At 40.6% G+C, this 12,007-nt stretch overlaps 1 protein-coding gene across 6 annotated transcripts in view; it reads left to right on the forward strand.

Moving 5' to 3' along the window:
- The first annotated feature begins 5,970 nt into the window (after window positions 1-5,970).
- Window positions 5,971-12,007, forward strand: part of RHBDD1 (rhomboid domain containing 1) — a 164,414-nt gene continuing 158,377 nt past the window's right edge. Inside the window, exon 1 of one of the 6 annotated variants that reach the window (XM_054479322.2) lies at window positions 5,971-6,038. The gene's annotated coding sequence lies outside the window, so the exon portion shown is untranslated. Of the gene's footprint in view, window positions 6,039-6,165; window positions 7,811-12,007 lie in introns of those variants that run through there. The other 5 variants (XM_054479318.2, XM_063648023.1, XM_054479326.2 and 2 more) reach the window with 5 other exon arrangements.

Genomic DNA, 12,007 nt, shown 5'->3' on the forward strand with positions numbered 1-12,007 from the left:
TTGTATCCTGAGACTGTGCTAAACTTATTAATTTTAGTAGTTTTATCTGTGTGCGTGTGTGTGTGTGTGTGTGTGTGTGTGTGTATTTTCCTTAAGATCTTCTACATATCAGGTCATCTGTGAATAAAGAGTTTCACTTTTTCCTATTCAATTTGATGCCTTTTCTCTTGTTTCCTTTATTACACTAGCTGAAACCTCCAGTACAACGTAAGTGATGACAGCAGACGTTCTTTTCTTGTTTCTAATCTTAGGGGAAAAGCTTTTGGTGTTTTATGTTAACTATGATATTGACTGTAGGTTTTTTTTTATAGATGCCCTTTATTATTACTAGATCGAGGGAGTTCCCTTCCATTCCTACTTCCTGGAGAGCTTTTATCACAAATATGTGTTGGATTTAGAACAGTGCTTTTCTGCATCTATGGAGATGATGGTCTGAATGTATGTGTTGCTCCAAAATTCTTATGTTCAAATTCTAATCTCCAAGGTGATGTTATTAGGATTTGGAGTCTTTGGGAGGGGATTAGGTCGTGAGGACAAAACTCTCATGAATGAGATGGTGCCCTTATAAGAGACCCCAGAGAGCTAGTTCTCCTTTCCACCATGTAAGGACACAGCAAGAGGGTGCTGTCTATGAGGAAGCAGGCACTCATCAGACACAATCTGCCCATGATGCTTAGTTTGTCAACTTTCCAGCCTCCAGAACTGAGACATAAGTTTCTGTTGCTTATAAGCCACTCGATTTATGGAACTTTTGTTATAGCAGCTCAAACAGACTAAGACAGATGATCATGTGGTTTTTGTCCTCTAGCTTATTAATGTGGTTTTATATTAATTTTTTGCTAAGAGGGTCTTGCTATGTGGCCTAGTCTGGAGTGCAGTGGCTATTCGAAGATGCGATCATAGCCCACTAGACCCTCAGACTCTTGGGCTCATGTGATCCTCCTGCTTCAGTATCCTGAGTAGCTGGACCTACAGGTGCATACCACAGTGTCCAGATATGAATTTTTTTTTTTATTTTTCAAGAGATGGGGTCTCCCTTTGTTACTTAGGCTGGACTGCAGTGGCACAATCACAGCTCGCTATTCCTTGAACTACTGAGCTCAAGTGATCCCTCCACCTCAGCCTCCTGGGAAGCTGGGACTACAGGTGTGTGCCACTGTGCCTGGCTTATTTAATTTGTTGTACAGATAGGATCTCACCATCTTGCCCAAACTGGTCTCAAATTCCTGGGCTCAAGGACTTTCTTACCTCGGCCTCCCAAAGTGCTGGGATTATGGGTGTGAGCCACTGCACCTGGCCTTTTTTGATGGAAAGCCAAACTTGCATTCATGGTATATGATCTATCCTTCATACATATTTCCATATTTGGTTTGCTAATACTTTATTGGGAATTTTTGTATGTTCACAAGGGATGCTGATCTTGTAATGTCTTTGTCTGAATTTGTTATCAGGGTAATAACATCCTCACAGAGTAAGTGGAGAACTGTTCTATTTTCAGAAACAGTTTGTGTATGATGGTATAATTTCTTCCTCAAATATTTGATGAATTGACATCAGTGAATCCATCTAGACCTGGGCTTCTCTTTGTGGGAAGATTTTCATTGTGGAAAGTATTAAATTTCCGTACTTGTTACATGTCTGTTATGGATTGAACTGTGTCATCCAAAAAGATGTGTTGAAGCCCTAACCCCCAGTATCTCAGAATACGTTATTTCAAAAGAGGGTCATTGCAGATGTAATTTGTTAAGATGAGGTCACACTGGAGTAGGCTGGGCACTTCAGCCTCTAGGAGACAGGCACATGAGGGAACAGCACATGTGGAGATGCTGGCAGAGACTGAAGTGCTGCAGTTGTAAAACCAAGGAGCACCAAGAAAGGCCAAGGATTGCTGAAAACACCAGCAGTGGGAAAGAGACAAGAATTCTCTCCTCCAGGTTTCAGAGGGAGCAGAGCCCTGCCAACACTTTGATCTTGAGCTTCATGTCTCTAGAACGTGAGATAATAAATTTCTGTTGTCTTAAGCCACCTAGTTTGTAATACTTTTTTTTTTTTTCTTTTTTTTTACAACCACCATAGAAAACACAGTATTTTTGGATTTTCTATTGAGTCAGTTTTGGCAATTTGTGTCTGTCTAGGAATTTGTCCAATTCATCTGCATTGTCTAATTTATTGGCACAACGTTATTTACAGTCTCTTACAATCCTTTTAATTTGGGTTGGTAGTGATGTACCTGTTTTGATTCCTAATTTTGGTCTTTTTAATTTTTTGGCCAGTTTAATGTTGGTTCATTAATTTTACTGTTTTTTTTCCCAAAAAAACAAACTTTTTTCATTTTCTCTATTTTTGTTACTTATTTCATTGATTTGCAATATGATCATTATTTCCTCCCTTTGCTAAAGGTTTATGTTCCTCCTCTTTTTCTAGTTTTCAAGGTGGAAGTGTAGATTTGAGACTCTTTTTCTTGGTGTCTAAGGACTAAATACCCTTTTGATCACTGTTTTAGCCGCAGTGCATGACTTCAATATGTTTTCACTTTCATTCATTTCAAAATACTTTCTAATTTCCTTTAGTACTTCTTCCTTGGCCCATGAGTAATCTAATTTCCAAACATCTGGGGATTTTCCAAATTTCTTTCTATTGTCAATCCCTAATTTAATTCCATTGTAACTAGAGAATGTACTTTCTATGATCCCAATTCTTTTAAATTTACTGAGACTTATTTATGGCCTACCATAGGGCTAACCTGGAGAGTATACTTTTTAAAAAGAACATAAATTCAGCTGTCATTAAGTACAGTGGTCTGTACATACTAGTTAGGTTGAGTCTTGTTCAAGGCTTCTATATACTTACTGATTTTCTGCCTGGTTATTCTACACATTATTGTGAGTAGGATACTGAAATATCAAACTATTGTTGTTTGTATATTTCTCTATTCAATTCAATAATTTTTGCTTCATGAATTTAGGGCTCTGTTACTGGGTGCATATACATTTATAACTGTTATATCTTCTCAATGTATTGACCCTCTTATCAGTATGGAATTTCTGTCTCTAAAAATATTTCTTGTCGGCCAGGTGTGCTGGCCTGTAATCCCATTTGGGAGGCCGAGACGGGTGGATCACATGAGGTCAGGAGTTTGAGACCAGCCTGGCCGACATGGTGAAACCCCATCTCTACTAAAAAAATACAAAAAATTAGCCAGGCATGGTGGCGTGCACCTGTAATCCCAGCTACTCGGGAAGCTGAGGCAGAAGAATTGCTTGAACCCGGGAGGCGGAGGTTGCAGTGAGCCGAGATTGTGCCATTGCACTTCAAAAAAAAAAGAAAAAAGAAAAAGAAATTTCTTTCTTAAAGTCTGTTTCATCTGATATTAGTATAGCCACTACATATCTCTTATGGTTAGTGTCCGCATAGTCTACTGTTAAGTATTGTTGGCATTATCATCATTACGGTACATGAACCAATTTCTCACTTTTACAGTTCTTAAATTGAGATTTGAATTATTTAATTTGCAAGTTTTTCTATAACTAGAAAGCTATAAATTATTTGATCAGTTTTATACACATTTTGGTACAGTTTTGGGTAAAACAGTAATTAATACTTGGTTCATTAAAAGCAATTAGAAACCCAAACAAGCTTCTCCCTTAAAAAGATAATCCAGTTGTGTATTTGTTGCATGCTGTTGTTGCATGGTATTGTTGCCTGACATCCTCTCACTTTCAGGATGGGTTCTGAAATCTGAGAATGACACTTGTCTACCTTCCTGCCAGTTCCAGTCCTGGATTTGTGAACTGTACAAGGGTTGTTACCACCACTCCTTCACTTATGTGCAAGCACCACATCTTAAAAACACTCATTTAAGTCAGGTGGCTTAATCATAGGTATTGCTGCTTTTCCTGTAAACCTTAAAGTTAAAATTTATTTTATACCATTCAATGTCTCACATATTATGCACAATGTGCATAGTGCTGCCTCGTCTCATGATTAAGATACATACTTTCGAGCATTTAGAAATCATTGTTTTATATGGTAATACTTTCGAGCATTTAGAAATCATTGTTTTATATGGTAATGTAGTGATTACATATATTTTAAGTTAAAGAATTTCTTCTGGCACTGATTCTTTGGTATTTTTAAGACTTGCTCAGTGAAAGGATGCTGCTGCTGATTGCCTCATATGTTAATATTTAAGATATACAATTATTATCCAAGTGATGTTTGTCAATTGAAATGGGATATGAGCATGTTACAACATGCTCATTTCAACAGAAACTTTTAAAAAACCCAGTCTGCTCAACAAATCACGTAGGACAAAAGAGGTCATTTTTTTAAAAGGTAGATATTTTTTTCTATCTGTTAAATGTCTTTTACCCCTTAAATGTCTATGAAAATTTTCACTGATATTTGAAACAGAACATAATTACCTAAGAATATTCTTAATCCCTATATATTGCTACATTTTAATGAAATTACTGAATTGAGACTTCTTGATTTGTGGCTCCCTTAAAATCACCTCTGCATTTGATGTATTATACGGACAAGAAAATCATGCAATTATAGAAAGATGTAGAGAGTGATGGAGAATAGAAGATAAGATTAATATTAATTGAATGGATTCATATGATTGTGGTTCAGAAGGATAAATGAGGACTTCTTCCTTTTGAGAAATTACACATTTCCCCCTCTAGGGAAATACAGAAAATACCTCTAGAGGCAATTTACTTTTCTCTGCATTCATTTGACTTTTCATTTCCAGAAATGCAGTTTCTCATTGTCAGCTGAGCTTTTGGAGGAGTATATTGTTTTTCTAGGAAAGGGGTAACTTATGAGTCTTAATGAACACATACAAATTGCTAAGAATCTTCTTTGTCACTTGAAAGTCATATGTACACCCACACCTATGCATGAGCCACATTTTCACTGAAATTTCAAACTCCAAAATAAATATTTCTATGAAGAGTTTTAATACACAATGGCAAAAGATAAACTCTTCTGGTTTAGGCAGTTTTTGTTTTAGCAGACTATCTAAACACAGCTGCTACGACTTCCAATAAACAAAGAGCAACACTAAACCACCTGTATTCGGATATTCGGATTCCTTCTTGGAAAAAGAGCATCTTTACCCTAGCTATCAGAAAATTCCATACCAAAAAGTAAGATTTTTTTTTTTTTGAGATGGAGTCCCCCTCTGTCGCCCAGGCTGGAGTGCAGGGGTGTGATCTCGGCTTACTGCAACCTCTGCCTCTCAGGTTCAAGGATTCTCCTGCCTCAGCCTCCCGAGTAGCTGGGATTAGAGGCGCCCGCAACCATGCCTGGCTAATTTTTGTATTTTTAGTAGAGACGGGGTTTCGCCATGTTGGCCAGGCTGGTTTTGAACTCCTGACCTCAGGTGATCCGCCCACCTCAGCCTCCCAAAGTGCTGGGATTACACGCGTGAGCCACCGCGCCAGGCCTGTTGTTGTTTTTTAAATAGAGACAAGGTCTCACTATGTTGTCCAGGCTGGTCTCAAACTCCTGAGCTCAAGCGATCCTCCTGCCTCGACCTCCCAAAGTGCGGGGATTACAGGCGTGAGTTACCGTGCCCGGCTGTAAGACAGTTTTTTCTTATCATATTAAATAAATATAGCATTGCAACATTTAACTTAGCCTGATTCCTACAGCTGAACATAAAACTTGCTCCCGAGTCGCAAACAATTAAAATGGTATCAAATGATCTATTAATCGAAATTCTATTAACTGAAATACGAAACACCTAAAGCCCTCAAAATGGGCAAACATTGCGTGGTGCAGTCCCAGACCCAAGCTTCTGGGAGTGAAAGGTGCACCCGCGACCTTGCCTTGCTGGCTGGCTCTGGGACTGCGATAAGCCGCCCTCCGGCTGTTTGCAGATAGCTCTGAAGCGGGAGTGTCTTTCCCACCCTCCGCCTAACAGGCAGTATCTGACCCTTTCAGGTAGCAGCTCCCCAGCCTGCGGCTGCGCTGGGGCCCGGAAGGACGAAGCTTCCAGGCAGAGGACCTGGGCAGAGGCGCCCGCTGGGGTAGGCGGCCGCGACCCGCTCGCTGCTTCTCCCCTCGTCGTCGGGTCCGTTGAACGCAGGTCGCTCGTTTGCTTTACGCGTCGTGAGCGGCCAGTGGCTATTTATGGCAGTAAGGAATATTAGCCACATTTCACATGGAACTTGGAGGACAGGGCGAAGGTCCACACTCTCCTTACTGCGCTTTGCCGCGGTCCCGCCCCGCTGTGCCCTTGCGGACCCCTCGGGGCCACTGCCGTCGCACGCGGTCCGCAAACAGCAAAGCGCGGGCGCGCACAACTAAGCATGCGCCGCGGCCGAGCCTTCTGCTTTAAGGCCCTCCCCTCCCGCACCCGGCCCCCAGGAACCGGGAGCACCCGGGATCGGGAACGTGCGTGATGACGCACGTGCGCGCGAAGACGTGTGGACGCAGGCGGGTCGTAGAGAGCGTGAGTTTCCGCGTCTGTTTGGTCAGACTCCTGTCGTCGGTTCAGAGCGGCATATTTCGCCGTTTCCCCGGGCTGCGGGAGCTGGCGGCCGGGCTGGGGCTGCTGGGCGGAGGTCGGCGCCTCCCGGGGGGCTAGGGCGAGGGAGGCATGGCGGAGTTGGAGGCACAGCCTCCCCGTCCGGGGCAAGTCCGAGAGCGGGGAGGGCGTTTTCTGGGGTAACTCCACCTGGGGTCCTGTCGAAGTTGCCCCATCTCCGCCGGACCGCACGGGAACGACGTGCCCACACTCGGAGGAAGGGGTTGGCGCTGAGCGATTTTAAAGGGTTCCTTTTGAAAGCAGGAAGTTTGAAGTGACGTTGCATCAGCAACAGAGCATGCAGTTTCAGGTGCTCTCGGGACAGCTTTCAGTTTCTCAGAACGAGTCTAATCCTCACCGCAGTAATAACTTTTATTAGAGGACAGAAAATCCGCCAAAGTAAACCCGTTCTGCCCAAACCCTAGAAACCTTTGGATAAACGTTGCAATAAACGGATCACAGCCTTATTTGTTTTTCTAAACTGAGCATAAACTCTTTTGAAGACTCAGCGTTACTGTCAAAATGAATGATTGCCTTCCTAGTTATAATTCAGTTATCGAGGTGTTTAGGTCTCTTTACAGTACACTCAGTGACTCCCAGGCTTTTCTTTTTTCCCTTTGAAATTGCTTATTAGAAGGCTTTATCTAATTTCTCACAGTTGTGTGTCTTTTTGAGGTGGTTCTAATAAACTTTAAAGGCTTCTGGTTTGCTGCAGGCCTGCCATCGCTGTGGAAAGCAAGTATTCTTTCAAAGAAAAATAGAAGTGCATTGGTTTCTAAATAATCCCAGGACGCTAGGATCAGCATCACTTGGGAACTTCTTGGAAATGCACATTTTGGGGTCTTACCCCAAACTTACTGAATCAGAAATCTATTTTAACAAGCCTTCCAGTTGATACCAATGCACCTGGACGCTAAAGTTTGAAAATTAATGGCATAGTGATAACACCCATTGTGGAGTCACATATAGTGGAATTTGTATTGAAGTAATTCCTAGATGGAAAAACTTTGGACATGTTACCTCACAGGGCTGGAATATGAAGATGCAAGAAAAATGTTTAACACAAAACACATAGAAAACCCTCAAAGATGTTATTAAGTAACTTATTAGAACTGCATAAAATAAGTACGTGGTTTGTGCTGGAAGAATTCTTCAGCGGGGTAGATATGAGCTGTAGTGCATGGATATTGGGACCACTGCTTAGAGGGTATTTTGTTTACCTCGGGATTCTCAATTCTGTGTAGTCAAAGTTGTTGGATGCAGGATGTTCAGGTAAAAGTGCATACTAATGCTATTGTGGTTGTAGGATCTTTAAGAATAGCGTTAGTATTTATGTTGAAGAGTAGTTTTTAATTCTTTGGCCTTCTGATCTCTTCAGCTTTATTTGTTTATTTGGAGACAGTCTCTTTCTGCCACCCAGGCTGGAGTGCAATGGTGCAGTCTTGGCGCACTGTAACCGCTGCCTCCAGGGTTCAAGCGATTCTCCTGCCTCAGCTTCCCAAGTAGCTGGGATTACAGGCGTCTGCCACCACGCCCAGCTAATTTTTGTATTTTTAGTAGAGACGGGGTTTCACCACGTTTGCCAAGCTGGTCTCGAACTCCTGACCTCAGGTAATCCACCTGCCTCGTCTTCAGTTTAGTTATACCTTCTTTGACCCAGAATTTGGTAAAGACCAGAGGTAAGCACTAGTTTTAGAGTTGAGAATTATTGTAACATAGTGACTTGCAAGCAAAAGCCAAGGCTGAATATGTTTCTGTCCTTATCTTTGTTTCCAATATGTCGTAGAACTCTACGGTAGCAAAGATTTCATGTCTACTCTAGATACCTCCATTTTCAGGAAGGATCACAGGAGTGCCCTCAACCTGCTGTGTTTTTTAGCCGCAGTGTTTTCTTACAACTTTACCTCTTTCTGGGGTCCACTGTAGGGGGAGAAAGAAATATTCAGGATTTAAAGCAGCTGCTCTAAAGGCTACATTCACTGCAGTTGAGAAGGTCAGTGCCAAACCGTGGCCTACACATGTCGTTTTGATGAGAGCACACTGCTCCCAAGGCTACACCATGGCTCCTGGATATTGAGAGTTTTCAGATAAACATAAGTCACTTTGAATGGATTATTCTGGAAATAATTTCGTTAGCTCTGCCACCAAATTGGCACTGCCCCATCATGAAATATTTATTTTTCAAAGGCATTAAATATTTTTTTTTGTTCTCCTTATCGGAAAGGCAAATCGCTATCCGTGGTTTTAGGTCAGACAAGCCCTGCTCTGAATCTTGCCTCTGCTACTTAGTGATTGTGTACATTAGACAAATTAACATCCTCCCCACTTGAATTTCTGTAAAGTAGGAGTCATAGGATGTGCTACTTGAGGCCATTGAATTAAATGAAATAACGCATAAAACGTGTCCACCTTGTTTTAGGCACAGAGGCTCAGTAAATGTTGTGTGTCGGACAAAGGGAAAAAAGGTATTTGTTACCTCAAACCTAACTTTATGCCATTTATTTTATAATATTTTTATAAATGAGGTAATTTTATTACCTAACTGCACTGCTTTTCTTTTTAACCATAAAATGCTGAAATGGAGTCAAAGCTTTCACATTATTGTGAATGAGAAAAAACAAACACTTGAAAAAAGTTGAAACTTTAACGTGAAAAAACACCATCTTCAGTTTTATCACTGTAACAGAGCAACTTCTAGAAATTGTTTTGGTTGTTTACAGCAAGGTAAACATCCAAAGGTCGGGGGATGAGTAATAAAGTATCTTCTGTTAGTTAATGGGGACAGTCAGCTAGAGAAAGGGACAGTGTTACAGGAAATGAGACCTCATTGAAGGTATGCATCAAAGGATGAGAAAATGCTGTTAGCCCTGAAATTGCTAATATTTTTTTAAAACACGAATTCTTAATAGCAAAGTGAAAAGTTTTACATTCCATTTTTTAATAAGGGATAACAAAATCTCTTACATGTAAGTTCTGTGTGTTTATATTGCATATGAATGTATGAGTGCAGAAAATACTTGACTCACACTAGGTCATAATTTTGTTTATTTGTCAGTATATTGGAATATGGGGGTGGGGACCAAGTATAAAAGGAAATTTTCTGTATATTTATGTAAAATTAGATACATACATGTATATGTAAACGTTCTTTAAAAAAACTATTAAAAACGGAAGCGATTCTTTAAAAGGTAGATTTCCTTTTATGTTGCAGTCATAGCCATGTAAGCAGTGGACCTCATATCTTTTTTCAACGGGGAGCCTCTTAGAATCTTATCTGTAAAACTCAGGAGCCGAGAAGCTTTAAGAACAGTGAGGTTGAAGGGCACAGGCTCTTCGTCCTTGGCAGCGATACTAGGAGGCGTGCCTAGGGAACCTAGGATTCTGGGGAGCTGGACGTGAAACTCTGTGGTGGAATAGAAATCCTCAGGGCATGAGCTATACCTAAAAAGTAATGGTATTAAGAATTCTGGTAAGTGGGATTCACAAACTTGTTCTGAAGACAATTTCCAAGGTTGTCAGCCATGTCACCATATAGATGGCTTCTCATGCAGGGGAGTGAGTGATTATTGAGAAAAAAAAAATCCACCTGACCCGTATTTTACAAAGTAGGATTCTGTGCACTTTTTTTGAGGAATTAGCTTTTAAAAAAATCCCTCCAAGTTGTGACAGCTGTATCACTATTAAAAGCTATTTGGCATTTTAACTGACTGTTGTTTAGGATTACAAATGACTCAGGGAAAAAGAAACAAGGAGTCAAAGGAAATGTATTACTTGTGTTTATAGCCCTATCATTTTTTTTGTTGTATGGAAGCAACTACTCTATATTTATATAGTAAAGTTTTTTAGAGAGTTAATTTTTAGTTAATAATGAGCCTTCATAAGAAAAATAATTTCAAATGCTAAGTATTTGTTAGATTGTTACTAGTAGTGGTAGTTAGTGATATTACATTGTCTTTTTCACACATGGAAGGGGGTTTCCTGGTGACAGCTGGAGCCTGGGGGAGAGGGAGTTACTTTCAATCAACCAGCTGCTTTGTGGCAATATCATGATGGTGATATTTCAAAGCCCATAGATAACTTTGGCTGTTTCAGGAAAGAAAATCTATCAAATTTCTGGGAAGCAACAGATAATGGGCAAGAGCCCTTTGGGATCTACATGATGGCCAACTAACAATGTGTGCATTCCGGTTTGCATGTTGGGGTTATTTACTGTCTAGTTTCTTGGACATTGTTACATGCACCTCATAATTACACAGTAATAGAATCTAGTTCTAAGGGCAGGAAAAGCTCATTAAGGAGAGGAAAGGAGAGTGAAAAACCTTGGTGATGTGCTGCACGCTTTAACATAATACCCTATTTCATTTATTCTTGATGGTAATTCTAGGATGTAAGTGGAATTTTTTGCCTTCTATGGATAAAGAAACAGAAGCTCTACAGTACCGATTGTATGATTTGCCCAAGGCCACATACTAGTACATGATGACATCCATATTCGACCCCAGATCTTCTGGCATTAGCTCTAGGAATGTTGTCATTACACCAACAGCTATTTCTCCAGGTGTTAACTTGCTTATGCATTTTTAATGCAAAGTCACAATATCAGGATAGTAATGAATGAAATAAATATAAATGTTACTTACAATGACTTCAGTTTTATAAATAATATATAGGGGCATGTGTGTGTGGACTTGTGTGTGTATATGTGTGTTTTGGCAACTACATGTAATTTGGGTTTTTTTTTTCTTGAGTAAAAAGTCTCTTGGGCAATACTGTGAAAAAATTTCACTACGTTTTTTAAAAATATATTACTGATGTGTTGCAATCAATCAGTTATGATTCTAAATTTGAACAAATCTAGGAATGAATTTTGTACACACTGCCCATGTAGTTGCCCTCATCCTAACATATTGAAGGAAATTTCTTTTTTTTTCCTTTCAAGGTGTATTCATTTTTCATTCATTTATTGATTTTTTTTGAGACAGAGTCTCACTCTGTTACCCAGGTTGGAGTGCAGTGGTGTGATCTTGATTCACTGCAGCCGGGACCTCCTGGGCTCAGTTGATCCTCCCACCTCAGCCTCCCTAGTAACTGGGACTACAGACATGTGCCACCACACCCAGCTAATTTTTTTTTCTTCAGCTTTTAAGTTCAAGGGTACATGTGTAGGATGTGCAGGTTTGTTACATAGGTAAACATGTGCCATGGTGGGTTGCTGCACAGATCATCCTGTCACCTAGGTATTAAGCCCCACATCCATTAGCTATTGTTCCTCCCTGCCTACCACACCTCCCTGACAGGCCCCAGTGTGTGGTGGCCCCCCGCTATGTGTCCATGTGTTCTCATCATTTAGCTCCCAGTTATAAGTGAGAACATGCAGTGTTTGGTTTTCTGTTCCCATGTCAGTTTGCTGAGGATAATGGCTTCTAGCTTTATCCATGTCCCTGCAAAGGACATGATTTCATTCCTTTG

The sequence above is a fragment of the Pongo pygmaeus genome, chromosome 11, assembly GCF_028885625.2.
Source record: "Pongo pygmaeus isolate AG05252 chromosome 11, NHGRI_mPonPyg2-v2.0_pri, whole genome shotgun sequence".
NCBI lineage: Eukaryota > Metazoa > Chordata > Mammalia > Primates > Hominidae > Pongo > Pongo pygmaeus.